This window comes from Typopeltis vanoorti, chromosome 9 (assembly GCF_054136105.1).
Source record: "Typopeltis vanoorti isolate ZY-2024b chromosome 9, IOZ_Tvanoo_1.0, whole genome shotgun sequence".
Classification (NCBI taxonomy): domain Eukaryota; kingdom Metazoa; phylum Arthropoda; class Arachnida; order Uropygi; family Thelyphonidae; genus Typopeltis; species Typopeltis vanoorti.
The window spans coordinates 35,265,393-35,288,309 of NC_143557.1; the positions used below are offsets into that span (position 1 = coordinate 35,265,393).

Below are 22,917 nucleotides of genomic sequence, written 5' to 3' on the forward strand. Positions count from 1 at the left end.
GAAGGGTCACTACTCAGACTTTTCGACCTTTGTTGAGGTCTCTTCAGTAGGACCCAGAGGTGATACTAAGGTTGAAGGAATGCAGAAGTCATATTTTCATATACGAGTTGCCAAAAGGTGTCATCACACCTTATTATTAATATTCTGGAGTAGAGAAAGTTGTTGAAGGTTCAGGCACAAACATTGTTTGCTTACACTTGGATGAATGATTAAACCAAGTATATCATTTCTTGGTATCTCTAATTTATAGCATAACCAAGTGAAAAAACTTCCAACAGCTTTCTCTACTCCACAGTAATTTAATAATAAGGTGTGACACCTTTTGGCAGAGATATCACATAGGTAACTCATATATGAAACTTCTGCATTCCTACAACCTTAGTTCCACCTCTGGGTCTGGCTCCCACTGAAGAGACCTCAATAAAGGTCGAAACTGGTCTGGGTAGTGACCCTTCCCTCAATGCACAGCATTATACATACCCGTAAGGATATGTGCTTTGCATTATGGAATACTAATGCAAGTGATGTGAAGTTATTAGCTTTTGTATGTGAGTTGCCCCAGTCCTGAAAATACTTCAGGTGCAAACATTGTTTGCTTACACTTGGATAAAGGATTAAACCAAGTATATAATTTCTTAGTATCTTTAATTTATAGCATAACCAAGTGAAAAAACTTCCAACAATTTAATTTTTATATTGAGAAGTCCATTATTTGAACAATAAATAAATAAATAATAATAAATAACCATTAAAGAAATAAAAATGAACATGGACAGGACATCACAAGACAGGGAGACAACCCCTGGACAAAAATTTGTACAGAATGGCAAGCATGAGAAGGTTCAAGAAGACCCTGGCAGGCCATCAGCAAGGCAGAGAGATGAACTACGTCATTCACTGGGAAGTGACTGAAGATGATGGGTCAGAGACAGAGAAATGTGGGAAAATATGGAGGAGATCATCGTCCAGCAGTGGATGGTGTATTATTAGATGTGTGTATATATATATATATATATATATATATATAAGTTAAAACCTGGTTATTTGTTATTCAAGCAAATCTGTTCAATAGTAAATCACATACAAGTTCATCATTCTTCATTATTTAATATTATCATAAACTGCATAATGTTTAACATCTTTTATCTACTGTTAAATATCTTGTGAGATATCAGTAATAAAGGACAACTACTTTTCATTCTGTTTAAAGCTTCTTCGAGCAAAATTTCATAGGTGGCTCAATAACATTTTAGTCATCATATCCTCACTCACATCTCAAACCTTGTATAGGCTTTTAGTAATAATAAATTTATCGACTATGAACTCGCTCATAGTCAGTAAATTATTTGCTTTCATGTAATCTTCATAATTAACTGTATTCAGAATTCCCAGGCAATTATCAATTAAGAGAAGGAATTTGTGTGTGCTTTCATTTCGGAATCCATACTTTTTAACCTTTGCGCTAGGCTGCCTGAAGATAGACTTAAGTTCAAGTCTAGTTGCTGACTGGAGGAACTTTTTCTAAGCCTTTCTTTGACCAGTTCCCAAGTTAGTTGATCTCCAGCATGGGCAATCTAGTTTTTCCTCCCAGAAACTCAGGTTTTTCATCCTGTAAACTCAAAAAGATTGACTATAAAAACCACACTATAGAGTTCCAAATTTCTCCAACCTCATGTTCGGTTTCATTCCACTTGTCTCTTATGACGGTTCATTATCTGCAAGAATTGAAGTTTTCTTCCAACATTCCAGTATGGTTTACCCTTTTATGGATCACAATTCTATAAAAATCATATCACATATGTTTTTAACATTTATTTTTATCCTCTGAAACTAATTTTAGAAATAGCCTTTTGATAAGTTGATCCCCTGTAATGACTGCATGTTAAGTCCAAATGTTGGAGAGCTGTGGTAAAATTTGAAGGCAAAAATGTGACTTTAACTTGTTCTAATACACATGTCAAATTATGTGTTGAGTAGTTATCAATTAAGAGAAGGATTTTGTGTGTGTGTGTTCATTTGGGAATCCATACTTTTTACCTCTGCGCTAGGCTGCCTGAAGATATTCGTAAGTTCAAGTCTAGTCACCGACTGGAGGATCTTTTTCTAAGCCTTTCTTCAACCAGTTCTCGAGTTAGTCAATATCTGGCACATGAAAGCTGGTTTTTCATCCTGTAAACTCAAGAATTTTCACCATAAAACCCAGACTATTTCAGACAAACAATAACATATCCTGTTAGGGTTAGGTACCAAGAGATGGCAGCACTTGTTTGCCACATATAATTAGTGATAGGCTCAGGCCAGCTATCTCTGATTGGCTACCAGTGGAAATGGAACTGCCTACTCAGTCTCCAGAAACTAGATAGGATTAAAAAGCCTTGCCTACTTACTCCCTGTAAGGGAATAAAAAGCATTAGCCTTTTTCTTTTTTTTTTTATAGTCGTTCACATCTCTGAGAATTCTTTCTAATAAGCAAAATTTTAAAAATGCACTCACCTTACTCTACATCAAATCATTATGGAAAAAGTTGCAGTGATGCTTAATAATTACAACTTTAAAGTGGCTGCTATCTCAATGTACAAGATTTATAGGTTTTTAAAAGTTTATAAAATTCATTGCTCTGGTGACATTTGTGTTATAAGCTAAATTGGAATTGGACAGTCTGGAGAGATCTGCATTTCAAAAAAGGATGTTGAGAAGAAAAGGAAACATAGATTGGGATTAACCGTTCACAGAACAAATACAGACCAAGTATTTTGGCATAAAAACAGAAATGCTGTATTTTAATTATAACTCTTTTATAAGAAAATGTAAAGAAACCTCAGAAATGCTCTGTGCCCCATACACTATAACAAAAACCAAGGTTTAATCCAACATTAAGTGTGGTCTGCATTTATCAAAAATCCAACATCCACAAATCAGGGAGACACACTTTGTGCCTCAGAATGTGAGTGCAACAACTAGCTTTGTTCGAATGCTTGCACATTTAAACCCACAGTTGCTTGTCGCTGTTATATTCTAGACTAGGGGTCACCAAACTTCTTTGACCGTCGACCCCCTTCAAGAGTTTCTTGACTTTTTATCGACCCCTCTATTTTACTATTACATAATTATTATAATAGGACAAGTAAAAAAGACACTTATGTGAGTTTTTAGACTGTTTATTTTATAGTTACAGTGTTTATTGTATGTATAATATAGTATATATTATTATATTGGCTTAACATCAATGGGATACGTTTTTGACGTCCTTCTTAACATTACATATTTGATAGGAGGGATAAATAATATATAAAATTTAATTTAGATAACAAAATTTATTTATTTATTCATATGGAGTTTCCTCCCTTTTCTCCCTCGTCCCTATTGGGGCGAGATGAGCCCCCTCGTGGGAGTTAAGTATTTATGACTGTAGATCCGTGTGTTCACAGGGCCAGTTTGCCTGCTTGCGGGATGAAAAAACCCCAGATAAACTGGGGGGGAACCCTGCTGTCTACGTCCAAGACCGGCTAACTTGGCTATGTCTGAGGAAGATCCTTAAGCTCCTCACGTCGGCGACGGGAATCGAACCCAGGACACTCCTTCCCCAGGCATATGGTTGCAAAGCGCATAGCCACTAGGCTAACTGCGCGGACTATAACAAAATAACAATAATACAATCTTCCTTATATATATATATATATATATATATATATATATATATATATATATATGAAAATAAGACTTTTATTAACTTAATATACAATTTACTAACGTTGTCAATGTGAAGGGTGTGCTTCGTGACTCTTGACAAGATTAGCAATGTTGGGTTCAAAATTAGTAAGTTTCAACCTTAAATCGCCACGGAATTCTATATCTAGCTTATTTCTTTGTTTTGTTAAAATGGAATTAACATGGCTGAAACCAGCTTCAACCATGTACGAGCTTGGAAATGCAAGCAAAAAGGGGAGTACCACTTCAGAAAGATTTGGATATTTTTCTACAACATTTATATTTGTCCAAAAGTAACTTAAAGTCCTATTTTTAAAAAGCATCTTAGCTTCAAGATCAACTGACAATTCAATAAGTTCATCTTGTAAGTTACATTTGATATTTTCAATATCTGCAGAAAATGGCATGATAACCCAATCTGGAATGTGCATGTTTTCAAAATCTGCAAAGCGCAATTTAAAATCATTGCTCAAATTTTGAAGCTGTTTTGTGTATATTTCTAAGTCTTCATCTTTTACTTCCAATTGCCGTAGATTCGAAAAGTACTGAAAATCTTTTCGTAACAATGATGATTTAAATAAGGCTAATTTAGCTTGGAAGCATAAAAGAATCATCCGAGCTTGAATAATCGTGACATCTTTACCTTGTAGGCGGGTATGTACATCATTAAATTTTGAAAATAAATCTGCCAAGTAGAAAATATGATTCTTATTTCACTTCAGTTCATCACTCAAAAACAAATTAACATCTATAAGAAACTCTAGGGTTGAGTCGAACAACTCAACAAATCTTTGTAGACTTGCACCTCTAGACAACCATCTTACTTCAGCATGTTAGAGTAATTGGTTTGATACTTCATCATTTTTTTCACAAAGTTTGGCAAACAATTGTGATTTAAGAGGATGAGCTTTAATTTGATTAATAGATTTAATACACACTCTTAGAGTATCATGCAGTTCGTCACTGAGAGTTTTTGCCACCAAATGGTTTCGGTGCAACACACAGTGAATAGTACGTACACTTTGAACTTTTTCTTTCGGAAAGGCAGCGAAACCTCGATAACGGCCCACCATTGCGGGTGCGCCATCTGTGACTATTGCTGTTATATTAGTAAATGGAATATCATACTTATTTAAATATTCCTCCAATCGCTGAAAAATTGTCAACCCCGTTCCATCACTTTCAAGATATTTTGCAAATAAAAATTCGTCAATAATTTGATGTTTGGTTTTACTATAATATCTTACATAAGCCATAAGAATAGAACTATTGAATGTAGATATTCATCAAGTTGGATGGAGAACTTACTATTTTTGAGTTCTGATACTCCAGTTTTTTCTACATCTTCAGCCATTTCACCAATACTTCTTTTCATGGTATTCACACTCAATGGTAAGCATTTTGAAACAGGGCCAGAATCTTTTTTCATTATGGTTTCAATTACTTCTTTGTTTGCGGGTATAACAATGTCCTCTGCAGTTGTATATGGTTTTCCTCTTTTTTTTTGCTATATTAAAAAAAATGTTTTAGGAGGCTGTTAATCCTTGTTTATTGTCAGCTTTGGCAGGTGCTTTCATAAATGATTTTATAGTTGGTCGTTGTGTGTATTTCTCTTTCAGTACGTAGTTTTTTCACAAAGAAGACACATAGGCCTCGTTTCGTTTCTTAATGAAGCAATAAACCCAAGTTTCAAATATTCTAACAAATATTGTCTGCATTTCTTTTTAGAATCTGCCATTGTCGTTACTGGGGTTGTAACAAAATAATTAAAATTAAAGTCAGTAAGCAAAAGTAATAAGTCTAAATAATATACCTACTCATGTATTTCTATAGGATATACAAAACTACCAGCCCTGCTCAACTCTTCAACATAGAGAAGTTTAGTTCGTGAATGAATAACGATTGAATTATAATATGTATGTTGATGAATTTTAGAACATTAATGCTCACTTGTATGTCAATGCACAAAAATGAGACTGGGATCGAATACGTGTAAGTATAAGTAAATGAGCAACCACACGTGTTGCAATCTCGCTCCTGCCACACCGGCCAGGCGGGAACCACCGACATCCGTTTATTGGTAAATACGTCATTTTGGCCTCCGTAAGTATTTTCATGACCTTGCTCCATCTTACAGGTCCTATTCATGTCACTGTTCCCACGATTCACTCTTAATTGCGTTGTCATTCAGGATGGAGGTAATCCAAGTTAACTGAATTAAATATTACCCATACAATGATGTCTTATATTTTTCTATCAACCCCTGAGCCCGAATTGCCCCCTGGGGATCGATATTGACCACTGTTCTAGACTATTGAAGTTCACAACAATCTGTCGTAATTATTCTCTTCAGTTTTTTTATACAAGTCTTGTATACACCTGATGATGTTAGTCTGACTTGCAAAACTGTAGGGGTTCATTGTTAGTTTAATAAAATCTTGTTAATAAACTTGTAGTGTCTATATTGGAAGTCATGAACAAATTAATCAATGTTTGATTTTATTGTAATATGGAATTAATTTTCTTGTTAATTGAAATTTTCATTTCAATATGAAGAAAAAATTTTAAATTTTTTCTGAAATTATTCTGAAAATTTTATTATTCATTATACTGGAATTTGACCTGTATACATCTTCAACTGAGTATATTATCTTGAAGTTCGATATAATCTAAAGGGGATGTACTACATAAAGGTTTACATTATTACTAACTTCTCATGAAAAATTTTCCTCCGAATTAGTTGGTTATCCTCAGACTCCAATATTGTCAGATCTTATATTATGATCTTTCCAAGATAATTGCACCCTTGCACCTGGATCTTCCTCTTCCTTGGTCTTCCTCTGCAGTATTTTTCTTGCCATCCAGGCATTAGACACTTATTTTGCTAACTTTCCCTCTCCCACTCTGTTTAAATGAACATACCTTAGATTTTCTTTACTCTTCTCACAAATTCTGAAATACATACTGACTGTCAGATTCATTCCTGTTATCTTTATTTTTGATATGATGCTGCTATATGCTTGATCCCATAATTTTTCTGAGAACTGTCATGTCGTCTCTAGTCTTTGTCTGTTTGTTTGTTATTCTGATCTTTGATAAGTTGTTTTATTTCTAATTCATCTCTTAGATCAATAGGGTGGAATTAGTTTAAACATTGGCTTGTAAACAGCTAGTTAGTGTTTTGCTTAATTTCTTTCATTATTCCATATATAACATACGAATTTGTTATAGCAGTTATTCATTAGTTAAGGAATCTGCAGACTGGTGCTGGATTTATTTAAGAGTTTATTTAAATTTAAACACCATCTGTAGAAAGTAAAGAGCTGAGATTATCATCTCTAATTCTGATATCAATTTAATGCCACTTCCATTATCTATATGAATAATACAGTAAAACCTCGATATAACGGAATAATTCAGGCGAGGGGGGGGGGTCCGTTATATAATAAAGTAGATTTTTCGAACGTGTATGTTAAAAAATTGACAAATTAGCTAATTTAAATGTTTTTACTTATGTACAAACTTTTATGTAATTAAAATTAAGCACTGTATCTATGAAAAGTTTTCTATGTGTATTATTGCTTATAACCTCACTGTGGTTTTGAGACTCTAACAAGCAAGTCTGTGATCCATATTGAAATAAATAAACATTTTTCTGAAAATAAGCTTTACATACTACAGTGTTTTTCCAACATATGATGGCCTATTTGCCAAAATTTGTTAAAAATAACAGGAAATTAATAACAAAAAATAACTTGTTCATTTAATTATAAGCAAATCTTGGTTAAAAGCATTTTAAAATGAACAGGGCGTTAATTTTCACGTGACATACGAATTGGAAATTTTGTTCGTTAAATCGAGGGTTCACTGTATTATGAAGGAAAGTGGCATTGAGACTATAACTATGAAAATAGACAGTAACACTGAAAACATCAGGAGCCTCCTGATGTTTTCAGTGGTACTGCCTTATACAACAATTAAACAATGTTGTATGAAGAAACCTTATAGAATAATTAAAATACTTTCAACTATTTTAGGCACAATATTTAGAAAAGCTGGCAAATTAAATATTAAAATAGACACCAGAATAAGCAAAGTTGGTATGGTGGGAAATCATATTATATATGGAATAATGAGAGATTAGCAAAACACTGAACTAGCTGTTTACAAGCCAGTGTTCAAACCAATTTCACCTAATGGATCTAAGAGGTAATGCGTGCATCTTTGTCTACTACCTAATTATACATCAAACCATCTTCTGTACCTCCTTCAGCATTGCTGACTTGCAACTCAAATACAGGCTAGTATTGTTCGATGTAATGTCCTCATTACACCATATAAGTGTAGTGTTTTCAACACATTTTTCTTGGAACCCTGTCAATGCCTTTTCACAAGTGAAAGTTGACATTATTACTAGCTTCTTATCGGCAGTTTTCTTCCAAATTACTCTGTTAATCCAGAGGGGAAGAACCAGAGGTATTCCTGGAAGTTATGTAAAAGTGTGGTGAAGAAGTGTGTGAATAAGGCTGTAGGAATGGATGACATATCACCACGTATGCAAGAAATGTGCACCACAGTTGGTTATGCCTCAAACCTGGTTATTTAAAAAAAGTCTTGCAGTGGGTAGGATTCCTGAGTGGAAAGAGGGCAAAATAGTACCACTCCACAAGCATGGTTCTAAGACAGAAGGCTCCAACTATAGGCCAGTTAATTGCAGTTGTGGTCAAGGTGTTGGAGAGATTGATAAGGAATAGAATACAGAATTGGTTTGATGGACATGGCATTCTTTATGAAGGTCAGCATGGATTTGTAAAGGGTAGGTCCTGTTTCAGTAATTTACTTGCATTTTATGATAAGGTGATGAGTGTGTTAGATAAGGGAGAATCATACACAGTGATATTCTTAGACTTTGCAAAAGTGTTTGATAGATTACCACATGATAAGCTGGTGTACAAGCTGCAGAGGATGGGAATAGACAGTATACTGGTTAGATGGATCAGAGATTGGCTCTCTGAATGATACCAGCAGGTTGTGTATGATGGAACAGTGTGTCTCAAAAAAGAAGGGTAACCAGTGGCGTGCTCCAGGGTTATGTTCTTGGGTCCCTGCTGTTTAACTTGTTTGTAAACGATATATCATGTGGACTGACATGGGATCTTCAGTTATTTGCTGATGATGCAAAGTCGGGAAGAATTATAAGTAGCACTGCTGATGCTGAATTCCTTCAGGAAGATTTGAAAAGACTTTTTACTTGGACAAAAGAGTGGGTTTGTAGTTTTAATATCAATAAGTGCAAGTTGTTGCATTTTGGAGTGCAGAAATGTAAGACTGTGTACTATACTGATGGTGCCGTACTGCAGGAAGTGGATGAGATTAGAGATTTGGGAGTGATGGTTGACAGTAGACTGAAGTTTAGAAGGCATATTGCTAGGGTTGCAAAGGTTGAACATCGTAGTTCGTAGAACGGCGGGTGACTAATGTGTCAAGAAATGAGCAATTGTTGACTGTCGATCAAAAATGCATGTGAAAAGACATTATAACAGTGTTTGGTGATGTTTAATCACAATTCGCAGGATTTTTTTGTGTCGATTCATGACTGTAGATGAAACTTTGATCCACCACTACACACTGAGTCCAAGCAGCAGTCAAAACAGTGGACAATGCCCGGTGAAAGAGCACCGTAAAAAGCAAAGACCGTTTTGTTAGGTAGGAAGGCGATGGCCACTGTTTTTTGGGATTCCTAAGGAATTATCATGATAGACTATTTGGAAAAGGGTAAGACAATAGCAGGAGTCTATTATGCATCATTGTTGGACCGTTTAAAAGAGGAAGTGAAGAAAAAATGGCACACAAAATAGTGCTCTTTCATCAAGACAATGCACCGTCCCACACATCGGCCATCGCAATGGCAAAATTGAATGAATTGAGGTTCGAATTGGTTCTGCACCCACCGTATTCTCTGGACTTGGCCCCATGTGACTTGTTCCCAAACTTAAAAATTTGGCTCGGTGGGAAAAAATTTTCTTCAAAACGAGGATGTCATCAAGGCTGTCAATGACTATTTTGCACAATTTGACAAATCCTACTTTTTAGATGGGATAAAAAAAAATTGGAAACTCACTGGACCAAATGTGTAGACCTCGATGGAGACTATGTTGAGAAATAAAAGTGATTTTTTCCAAAAAAATGTGTTTAACTTATTTTTTTTACCAAACTTTTCAAACAACACTCATACATTAAGGGTTCCATAATGTACATTTGGCATTCTTTCACAATGCTTTTGTTAATACCATCGTATCCTGAAGTTTTGTTTGTTTTTAGGCTAGTTATGACACTTTTGATTTTGTTTTCACAAGGGGGGAAAAGATATACAAAGTTATCAATTCTCTTGGGAGTGCATTTTTCAGAATGGTTTTGCTGACCGTGGCAAAGTGATTATTGAATTCCTCAGCTAATCCTCTGTCTGCATTTTCTCTATTCCTAGCAATATCTTTAAATATCAGGAGGGTTTGTTTGTGTATATCTTTGCCGTTTAATTTATTCACAAACTTCCATTATTATCTGTTTTTCCTTGCATTTTAGGAATTTATTTCTGTAGTATTTGTTTAATTTTTATTAGTATTATTATTATTACGTGACACCTCCAGGAAGTCCAAAGACTCATCGAGGGAGGGCACCTACCCTACTCTACGACTCTCCATCTGCACTGCATCCATCAACACCAACGCCATCTACTGCCCACCACCACTAGTATTTTCACAATCACAAACATCCATGCCCACGGTGGGATTCGAACACGCAGCCTTTTGGCTGGAGAGCAGATACGCTGACCACTCGGCCAACCAGACCGACATCTATGGTGTATTAGAGTTCTATAGTACTTGAAACTGTGTTCATAATATTGATTGGGTGGGTATTTTTTTAACTTTTTATACACTTTATCTCTAATTTTTATGTAGTGTCTGATTTCCTGTGTAATCTAGGGCTTTGTTTCTTTCATTTTGTCTATTATTTTAACTTTGAGTCTTGTATTTTATTGTTTAATTTCACAGTAAATTTATGATATGAGGTATCAATACAGTAATTCCCTAATTAGTGCATTTTCTATTAGTGCGTCATTTTTTTCCGATACCCAAATTCTATTAATGCGCCTATATATATCTTAAAAATAAATGTTACAGATTTAAAAAATTTTCTATCTATACATTTTTATGGCTAACTATTTTAAAAAATCACTCACCAGAATGAAATAATTTAGTTGCCAATTTAAAACATTTTATAAAGTTATTTTTAATGGCATACTACACTACTTCCATATACACTATGTTCCAAATTTTTACCACCAAAATTTATGTTGTCTACTATAGTACGCCCACAGATTCGAGACACTTCTGCACATGTCACAAAAAGGAGAATGCATTCCGATAATAGGGTAATCAATCAGTCTTCTGGGATGAGTTGTTTATTATTATATGTCGGAAAATTAACTTCTCTTTTATGATCATTGTAGTTTTTTAAAGTGGTAACTATTTTGCTTATATAATAGTTGGAAAATTTTATCTATAAAGCACGTGAGTTTGCATATTTACTCCTTCATTTAAATCTCATTCTGAAGAATTGAGTGATGCCCACCTGCTAAATTTAGATGCACAGTGGGAAGATCCCGAAGAATATGAAGAAAATTTAACCACTGATAGTCAGCCAAAAAAGATTTCATAGAAACAATTTGAAAGTATTTTTCGTACAATCGAAGTTTTTAAGCAGCAGTGCTTAGAGGCTGACCCCGATGATGAAAGAGAGAGAAGCTGTAAAATTTGCAGAAGAGTAGAAGAGGCAATAGGACCATACTGTTGGTTGTTTGAAAAAAAGAAACAAAATGCTCGCTAAACTACATTAGCTCAATTCTTTGCTAAGAAGTAGAATAATAAAACTTATATTCTGAATATGTTTTATCGTCTTTCAGCTTCATGGTTTTCCTTTAACTAGGCCCTGAGACATACCTTAATTCTTTTATTAAAAAAATGAAGGTTCAAGAAAGAAATTTGAGGAACGATTTATACTTTTTCCCATAGGTTATTGTATTTGATTAGCATTTTCGATTAATGCGCCTGTTTTAAAGAACGCATTAGGCACACTAATCGAGGGATTGCTGTATTTGTTTCCATCATCATTATTATTATTTGTCACCTCCAGGGAGTTCAAAGACTCGTCGAGGGAGGGCATCTACTCTACAACTCTGCTTCCATCACTCACAATTCACCAACTGACCATAACTACATCAACACCATCTACCACCGACACTACTATTTCCACAGACAATCACAAACATCCATGCCCACGGTGGGATTCGAACCCGCAGCCTCTTGACTGGAGAGCAGACATGCTAACTGCTCGGCCAGCCAGGCTGGCCAAGAGACAGTGCTCAAGTTACACTTCAATTCTCTGGAGTTGATTGTTGTGTAGGAGATGTTTTCGGTTGTACTATCACTGTGCTGTACTTACAAATGCACTTGAATACCAATTGGAAAGTGATCCGCAAGAGGTTAGCACAGAATTGCTGCTTGGATTTTGTTTCCACTTAAAGTTCTCCCGAATACATGATCTAGGCACGTTCTACCACCATTGAATTCTCTTGTGGGGACATTAATATATTGTTCGAGTCCATGCATGGCAAGTAAATCTAGATAATCTTAAGAGCATCTGCTATTTCTCAGCAAGTCAATATTCATATCCCCAGTTATGAGAACATTGTCACTTCTGATCTCATCTAGACTACACTCAAATTCTTGTATAAAGTTGGACTCTGTGTAGGAATGCAACCTATATATACAGCTATTATATATATATATATTGTGATGTTCTAAATATAAATTGACATTTTTAGTTGTTTTCATTTTTGTTAGTAATGTTATTAATAGATTATGGAATTTTGAATAAAGTTATTACACCTCCAGATTTGGTATAATTTCTACATTGATTTTTAAATCTACTTAAATGGTACAAATCAATTTCTTCGTCTTTAATTCAAATTTCTGTTAATGTCAGAACATCTCACCGATAGTGTAAATTGTCTAGTAGTAATTCAGTGTGTTCTAATTTATCTTGAATACTTATATTTATATGCAAAATATTCAAAGTACTTACGGTACCTGAGGATAAAAAGTTTCTTAATTCTACTGAATCATGACAAATTACACATTTCTGAAAAGTTACATCACAGTTGTTATGCTCATCTGCCATTGTTGTTCGTGAGTCAGTTATTACTCTTGCTGTTTTCTCAGTTTACACAAGTCTTCACATCTAATTCGACATATTTTAGATGTATGGTCTCTTCTCATGAAACGTTTACCCTGTTTGACCCAGAGATATTTGTAGTGGACTTCTTCTTTGCGTTTCTTGGCAATAAACAGTAGATGTTTTAGGTTTACAGTCAAGTGCTTGTTTACATATATTTTTCTATCCTTAAAATTGTAACATATATCAGTTGTGCCTAGTCTATATTTGATACTTTTGTTTCTGTCAAGCTATTTGTCTCTGATTGCTTTACTTTTAAATTTTATAATGATAGGCATTGCTCTGTTTTTCTTCCCCACTAGGAACATGACGTATAGCCTCAATATCATCTTCAGTATAGTTGATCTTGATTTTATGTGCAATTTTCTTTGATATTGCATGCATATTTTCATGTGGCTCATGAGGAACACCAACAATTTCCAGGTTTGAGCTAATTGCCTGTTGATTTAGGCCATCCAATGTTTCATGAATTTTTTTAAGCTCCATACGCAGCTCCATATTTGTGTTTTCCAGTTCAAAGTTCTTTGTTTTAAGTTCCTTAACTTCTTGTGTCAGGCCAGCAATGATAGCCAGAAAGTCATCTATTTTGTTCGAGGTATATGCATTAGAACTTAAGTCGTTGACATATTTTTTTAATTCTTTCATTATCCTCATTAAATCTGGAATGCATGAGTCATCACCCCTGGGGGAAGTTGCCAGCAGGCGTTGGCTAGCACTGGAATGGTGTCTGTCATAGAACAAAGAGTTGGAACATTGAGCAGGTCTTTGTTGTTTGCTGAATTTGCACAAAGCACATTTCCAGTTTTGTTTCCTGTCTTTGGAGAGCTTTTTAAATTGGCTTTCGCTGAGACAGCACAATAAAATTGATAATTACTTTTACATCTGTCTGCACACTTCATAACAGATGTAACGTCAATACATGTCTCTTCACAAACTTTGCAGCGGACTGCCATTATGTTAGGGTTTAGTACTAAAGTTATTCCTCTTCTTTGTTGTAGGTACTCACCTTGTATACTAGTCCACTGGCAACCGTTGACTAACAGCAGGTTGAATAGGCAATTTTTTTAAAACTGCTTGCAGAGGTTAACTTTCATACAGCTGAACATCACATTGCCTGGTAGAGCACATTACAGGCTTACTTCAGGAATTACTATAATACATTTTTTAAATAAGATACTAATTAAAACGTTGTTTACTATGGAGCACTATTTCACATGACTATTAGGCACTGTACCACCAAGCAGATTAGTCCAGTTCTGGTTTCTGGTTTTGCTATTCTTGATGACAACTTCCCAACATACATTTCTGGTTGAATAAGTCATTGTTTTCTATGGGGTTTGCAAATGCCTCCCAAAGTTTGATAACAATAATCAAACTTCCACTTTCTTTTCCTTTAATAATATTTGTATATTTGAGTTCATAGTTCACATTTGAAAGTTGCTCAACTTTCTTTTTAAAATTTCCTTACACACTTTTCTTTCCAGAATGATATTCGGTTTAATTTGGCTCAAAACTAAATAGTGATCTCTTCCACTTTCAAATCCCCTGTATGCTTTTGTGTTGTGAAGCAGCATGATGATATTTGCTATCAACAATAACATTAGTTAGTGATATTTCTTATTTATTAGGTATTATTTCTGTGTGAATTAGTGCACATCTTTTATGTTGGAACATGGTGATAGTAATGACTACTTCATGTCCTGAACAGAACTACTGCAGTTGATTACTGCAATAGTTTTATTATTAGCTCTGATTTTTTTCTCCAAATTTTGCCAAACATTGCTATGTCTGGTATTCATTTCCTTTGCTGTTTAATTCTCCAATAAATCCCAACTTTTCCTTATTCTTAATGTCATCTGCCTTCTCTAATGACTCATAAAATTCCTTCATTTGCACATCACCTTAGGCACAAATCTCATTGTTCAATTCATTTTAATGTCTGCCTACACCACTCGACTCATATTTCATGTTGAATATTATAGCTAATCCTTACATGTCATTATTGCCTGAACATAACATCCTGTATTTTTTTATTTAGAAGAATCTTGCCTGTTTTGTCTTCTTTTTTGATGACACCAATTAGGTCAGTATGGTACTTCTCTAATTTTTCTGCCTGTTTTATTTTTTCATTGCTACTCTTTCCACTGATGGTGCCCATCTTGAATTCTGCTAATGTTGAGTTAGTTTTTCCAGTAGCAGGGGGACCTTCTTTAATCAGATGATATCCCAGCCAGCATGATATTTCTATCTTGTTGTACCATTATTGTCTTTTAACTTAACACTACAGAATAATGTTTGGTTAGCTAAATCCCAAATTGACAGCCCATCCTTGTCCATTCATTATCCAGGTAGATTGTGGGGAGGAGAGTATTTATTTATTTCTTTTCTTTTTTACTTTTTTTTGTATATATAATTCTGTTAAATACACCATTAATAATTTCTTCCCACAACTCTGAATGGTTTAACTCTTAACTTCAGAAGAAAAAGAAAACACCTGTAACTGAATTCTAAATCGAAGTTACATATACATTCATATCCCAAAATATCATATAACTTGTCCTCTTAATTTAAGCTATTAGCTATTTTACTCATAAAGAGACTGAGTCTTGAGACACCATTATAACCAAAAGCCAATATGCAAATGCCAATATGTTCTTCAGATCACAACACATAAAAAACTTAACCTACTCAGCATCCTTTCAGTTATGTAATATAGCAGTTATTATCCTTTATAGACAGAACTGGAACTTTATTCTCTTGTCTCCTACAGAAGAGTTTCATTCTTTCTTGAAATTCACACAGGAGAAAAAATTAATACAGAAATGGTTTCTTCGTATATAAGAGCAACATAACCTGGTTGAATTCTTCCTGCATCCTAAAATCACAAAACACTAGAGAAAAAAAACATCTCTTCATCCAAAGCATTTCAATAATTTAATTCACTTTCTATATGATAAGCTGTACTTACTTTTCATGAGGCATGAGGGCCTGAGGCACTAGAGTGCCCCCCCACACACACATCACAAAATGAATAAAAACAAATAAACACAAACAATATATACAAAAATTTTTATTACCTTTATTTAAAAAAAAAACTTATGCTAACTAAAGACAATCTATCATCATAATCAGTTTTCTTATATGTACCCCCAAGGGATGTTCAGATTACTATGACAGCACTACACAATTAAGTTTATATTATTCTTAATCTCCTATCAACAATTTTCCTCTAGATCAATCTGTTAATTGTGAGCACTACAAAGGGACTTTCTTTAATCAGATGATATCCCAGCCAGCACGATATTTCCATCTTCTTGTACCAGCATTGTCTTTTAACTTAACGCTACAGAATAATGTTTGGTTAGCTAAATCGCAAATTGACAGCCCATCCTTGTCCATTCATTATCCAGGTATATTGTGGGAAGGGAAGTATTTATTTATTTTTCTTTTTTACTTTTTTGTACATGTAATTCTGTTAAATGCACCATTAGTAATTTCTTCCCACAACTCTGAATATGGTTTAGCTCTTAACTTCAAAATAAAAAAGAAAACACCTGTAACTAAACTCCAAATCAAAGTTACATATAGATTCATATCCCAAAATATCATAGATATAACTTGTCCATTTCATATTGTCATATCTAACATTCCACGCTTCTAAGGCACATCTGACCAAATCAATCTACCTAGCCCTTGGTCTTCCTCTGGGTCTCTTTCTTGGCATCAAACACCTGATTTGCTAACTTTTCTTCACCCATTCTATTTAAGTGGCCATAATACCTTAGATTAGCTCTTCTAACACATTCTTGAATGCTAACAATCTCAAGTTCCTTTCTAATATCTTCATTTTTAATATTATTATTACCCCAAGATCCCATGGAGTCAAAGACTCATCTAGGAGGTCCTTTGTCATACACACAGCTCATCATACTGCACCTTAAACACATTCAAATTCTCTTCAAATGCCACACTCTCAGGCAAGGCATTCCAATCATTCACAACTCTGCATTGCAAAAAACTTGCTTCTCACTCCTCTGTTCACACTCTCCTTATACAACTTCCAAGGATGACCTCTTGTTCTTCCTTGATCTCCCACCATTTTATGAAACACCTCTTCAACATTGATCCTATACCAACCCCTTATCAACTTGTATATCTCTATCATATTACCCCTCTTCTTCCTATCCACTAGTTTTTGTAAATTGCACCTTCTCAACCTTTCCTCATATTCAACATTCCAGAGATCAGAAACTACCTTTCACTCGCCGTTGGACTCTTTCCAACATCTCTTCATCCTTCTGAAAACCAGGTAACCAAATCTGTGCACAGTAGTCCATATGTGGCCTAATCAAGGCGTTATACAATTGAACAAGAATCTCCTTCCTTCTACTCAGTGTCCTCTGCATCATTCCCAGAATTCGTTGTGGTATTATTATTATTATTATTTCGATGAGTCTATTATTATTATTACCTCGATGAGTCTAAGGACTCCAGGAGTCCTTAGACTCATCGAGGGAGGCCCTAAACATCATGTCCACACAACTATGCGATTACATTCTCACAGTATCTATCTACCTTGTCTTGAACTCGTTCACCGTCATAGCACCCACAACAGACTCTGGCAGCTTATTCCACTCATTTACCACTCTAAAAGTAAAGAACCCAGCTCTAACACCCCTGCTAACCACACTCTTGCCCAGCTTCCATAGGTGTCCCCTAGTTCTCCCACCACCAGTCCTGATCTCAAAAATATCCTCTGAATTAATCCTATAGAATCTCTTTAGCAATTTGAATGTCTCAATCATATCTCCCCTCCTCCACCTATCAACTAGTTTCTGCAACCCACAAATCTTCAACCTGTTCTCATATGGTTCATTCCATAGACCTGTTATCATTTTAGTCACTCGCCTCTGGATCCTCTCCACCTCCTCCCCATCAAGAAGGAACCGAGGACCAAATCTGGGCACAGTAGTCGAGATGAGGTCTTATCAAGGCTCGGTATAGAGGTACAATAACTTGCTTGTCTCTGCTCGTCAAGGTATTTTTCAACAACCAAGCGAGTTGATGAGCTGATTTAGCTACTTTTGCAGTGTGCCCCCAAACTTCATCTCCCTATCCACCAACACTCCCAAGTCCCTGGCCTCATCAATCTCTTGGAGTACAGTTCCACCAATGTGGTATACTGCTGCTAATCTTTTCACCCCAAAATGCATAACCTTACATTTTGTCACATTAAATTGACATCCATTCTCCTTAGCCCAAAATCCTGCAAGACTTTGACATCTTCTGCATTCACTATTGCCCTACCCAACTTTGCATCATCAGCGAACAAATGAATTGTTCCACTTAGATCCTTCCCTATATCGTTAATGAACAGATTAAACAGCAGTGGTTCAAGAACAGAACCCTGCGGCACACCACTAGTCACAGGCCGTCTTTTGTACTCTACTCCTGAATAAACTACTCTTTGATATCTCTCCATCAACCAACCACCTATCCACCTCACCAACCCTATATCCATTCCCATATGTTGTAGTTTATGGATTAGTATTCCATTTGGTATCCTGTCAAACGCCTTTGCCAGGTCCAGCAGTATCACTGTAAACCCATTTCCCTTATCCAGTTCAGCCGTCACCTTGTTATGAAACTTGAGCAAGTTACTGAAGCATGATCTACCCTTCACAAAGCCATGCTGTCCCCTGTACAGTATCTCGTTTTCATCAATCCATTCCTCTATTTTTCCCTTGACTACTTTCTCTAAGACCTTGACAATGACTCCTGATATGCTAATCGGTCGGTAATTTGCAACCGTAGTCTTGGATCCTTCTTTATGCAGTGAAACTATTTTCCCCTCTTTCCACACCTTCGGGACTAAGCCAGACCTGAGACTCAGATTAAACAACATGGTCAAGGGCATTGATAATTCTTTAGCCGCTTCACGCAAGACCGGTGCCAGTATACCATCCGATCCCACAGATGTGTTCACATTAAGGTTCTGTAATAAACTAGTCACCTCCACTTCATTCATCACTATTCCCGTATAAACTAATGGTTCCTTCACTTTTTCAATGTCACCACTTGGATGATATGCTTTTGCAAAGTGCGTGCTCAGTAATTCCACTATATCGACTGATTTAGTGACCTCCTTACCATCGTCATTCCTTAAAATCATTTTGCCGAGTACAGTTTTTTTCTTGCTTGCAGCATATTGAAAGAACTGTTTTGGATTCTCTTTTGCTTGCAAAGCTAGTTTCCTTTCATAATCCGCTTTTGCTTTTTTTACCACACTCGTTACCTTTTTGGCCTGCACTTTATACTGTTCGTGTGCCTGCAGGTCACCCCTTTCTTTAAATTCCCTCCACAGTTGTTTCTTTTTTTGCAGCTCAAGCTTAATGGTGTTATTCATCCATTTAACCCCTACTTGTTTTACTATTCGGACCCTAGGTATACAATCAGCCATTACCTCCTGTAAATGCTCCTTGACCACTTTCCATGCTCTATCGACGTCCAGCCCTTGCAGTTGTACATGCCATGTAACTGATCCAAGCAATCTCCTAAGCTTGTCATACTTGCCAGCACGGTAATTCCACATATACCCAGTCTTAATCGAAAATTCCACACCTTTAGCCACCTCCCAGGTCAAGACCTTATGATCACTCTCACCAATTGTGGCAGTATGATCACAATGTGTGTTCACAATGTGTTCTCTAAATTCTAGATTCTTATCCACCATCACTGCAAGATCTCTTATTTCCTTCACCTCCAACAATATATCCCTACCAAAGCACAAATTCTACATCCCATCTTTGTTTCCAAAATTTTAAAACCTTACATTTTACAACATTGGACTGTCATCCCCAATCCTGTGCCCATTCACTCAATCTATTCAAGTCTTCTTGTTGTAAGGCCACTACATCTGCTCTGCTCCTCATAGTTCACCCCAACTTTACATCATCTGCAAACAACTGAATATCCCCATCCAAATCTTCTCCAATATCATTTAACATGCAGGTTAAACAGCAATGACCTTAAAACAGATCCGTGAAGCACACCACTAGTGACTCCTCTAATGGAATACTGCTCCACCCCATACAAAACTTACCGATATCTATCAGATAGCCAATCTCTAATCCAATGCACTAGTTTAATATCCAACCCCATCTGCTCTAGTTTCACTATCAACTTATCATGTGGTAATCTATCAAAAGGCTTTGCAAAATCTAAGTATACTACTGTGTATCCATCTTTTTTGTCCAATGAAGTTGTCGCCTTGTAAAATTTGATGCAGCGTGAATTTTCTTCAATTTTTTTATTGCATCGATTTTTACGGAGGTTACATCTAGAAAGCTCGTAAAAATAAACTTTGTTATTGTAAATAGAATACTAAAAGCCTATGTATAAAGCCCAAAGAGAATTAGCTTGCTCTCTCGCATAAACAAGGAATGTTAAAATGGTAAAGCCAAGGGCAATGCCTTGCCATCGGAATGTTATTTGATGTTAGAGCTCTGATTGTAGTGTAAAAGAGCTCTTTTGTTTACAAGTTCAGTCTAAGATGACCCTCAGGGTCAGTGGCGGCCTGAATCAGACATAATTCTGCAGTCTGGTAAAACGGAGTAAAGATGTACAAAAGGAGAGAGAAGAGAAGTTGGCGGAAATGTTAGATCAAAAGAATCAAAGGAGTCGCAAGGAAATATTCAGGGGTTACAATCCTTAACCCAAGGTGCAGTGGAAGACTGGATATAAGGCAAGGATCTTCAACCATCAGGTCTCGACAGTTTGGCTAGAACACACGGAAGTCAGGAGGAGAGAAAGGTGAGGGGGTCGATCCATGGCAAATCATCCAGATCAAAAATGACTGTTACCAGAAGCGATTAACTACGGAGGGAGCAGCCGAGCCGGACCCGATGCGTTGCTGATCAGACAAATCTGCATGTGCTCCGTACGCTGAATATCCTTTGCGAACTTGAAATTGGAATCAAGAAATTGGAATCAAGAAATTGGAAACAAGAAATTGGAATGTCTTGCCTGAATCTCCTTTGCTGAATCTTGGAGATTCGGCAAACCTCCGTACGCTGAATCTCCGAGAAATCGCGTTCCAGACCCGCCAATTGTTCTGAATGAAATGCAGGGTGCTCCGTAAACCTCTAAGGAAAGAACTCAAAAACCCGAGATGGAAAAGGAAACTGAGGACTCCGAGATGAATAGAGAAGAAGTGCGCTAAAGAGATGAAGAACTAATGTGAGTTACTTGTTATATATTATTTTGTATGTGATATAAGAGAATTATCTTAGATGGACTGCTAAGTTTATAGTGCTAAGATATTTATATGTTTGAGAGTAATTTGATGCAAAGTTATGGTTGGAATATTTATGTATGTAGACCAGAGCACATAGAAAGCCACGACTGTAATTTAACTAAGAGAGGATTTGGATTAACTGAAGACCTACTGGAAGTACTACTATTTCTTATACCACAAGGAGGCTTTGTGGCGCAGTCTTTAATAAATAATAAATTTCTAGTGTTCTCAGGTATAAGAATATAGAGTCACGGAAGGTAGAGAAAAGAGATAGCAGGAAGAAAAAGAAATTAATAATACAGCATAAATAGATAACCCCAAAGCTTATACAATATAGAAAGATAACCACAGTTTACAACCTTATTGTAATAAGTAAGTAGATTACTAAAACATGACTTCCCTTTAGAAAATCCATGCTGCTATCAGATAATACCATTGTTGTCAACCCAATCCCGAATCCTGGTTCTCACTAGCCTCTTCAACACTTTAACCATAACAACTGACACACAGATAGACTTCTAATTTGATGCTTGAATTCTGTCACCTCCCTTATGAAGTGATACAATCTTGCCTTCCTTCTTTCTGCTTCTTTGGAATATGACCCAAGACTCGTATTAAACAAATATGTCACGAAGGAATGTGCCAACTCCCTGTCACATTCCTTCAAACTACTTCGTGATATATTATCAACTCCTACAGCTTTATTAATATCAAGTTTGCTCAGTTCCCCATATATCTCTTGCTCACTTACAGTCAGTATCTCCTCCTCATCATCAACTGCTCATTAAATATCTCAACTACATCTTCTGCAGCAGTTGTTCTACTGTTTTTTGTACTATTTTCTGTAATCGATGTGATCCTTCCATAATCTTTTTTTTTTTTTTTTTTTTTTTTTTTTTTTTTTTTTTTTTTTGCCGGCTACATATCAAAAGAGCTCTCTAGTATTCTTTTTGACTTCATTAGCTAACTGCCCATACTTCACTTTTGCTACCATTACCAACCAAATCATCCTCCTTGCCTGTTCTTTGTATTCCTCATGGAATTTTTCCCTCTGTATTGCATGCTTAATCATTTCATTTATCTATTTCACACCTGCCTATTTAACCTTCCTGACCCTTGGAATATATTTAGACATTGCTTCTACTAGATATTTCTTGAATATCACCAAAGCAGCATTAATCTCCTTTCCAGCCAACCCCCCACTCCATGCTATACCTGCAAGCCGTCTCTTGAGCTTCTTGTAGTTCCACATATACTCTTTCCTCACAGAGGTCCTAACACTGCTGGCAACCACCCAGGTAATCACTTCATGGTCACACTCACCAACTGGAGGTGATTTGACACCTAATTTATAACAACATCCTCTCATGAGATGATCAAATCCAAGATCCTCAATCCTCACGTGACCTCTGTTACATTGTGCCTGAGGTAGTTGTCTCTCAAAAACTCAAGAAACTTCTTTTCTTTACTTCCAGTTGCTATCTCATCATCCCTGTCTATATTGCCATAATTAAAATTTCTCACAATGATAACCCTTTTCTTATTTGCTTGGTTAATTTGATTATACATTTCATGGTCACTACCATCCACATTACCAGGTCAAAGCAACATCCGACTAA

At 35.9% G+C, this 22,917-nt stretch overlaps 1 protein-coding gene across 1 annotated transcript in view; it reads left to right on the forward strand.

Moving 5' to 3' along the window:
* Positions 1-22,917, forward strand: part of Pmm2 (phosphomannomutase) — a 246,831-nt gene that overhangs the window by 209,943 nt on the left and 13,971 nt on the right. The window lies entirely within an intron of this gene.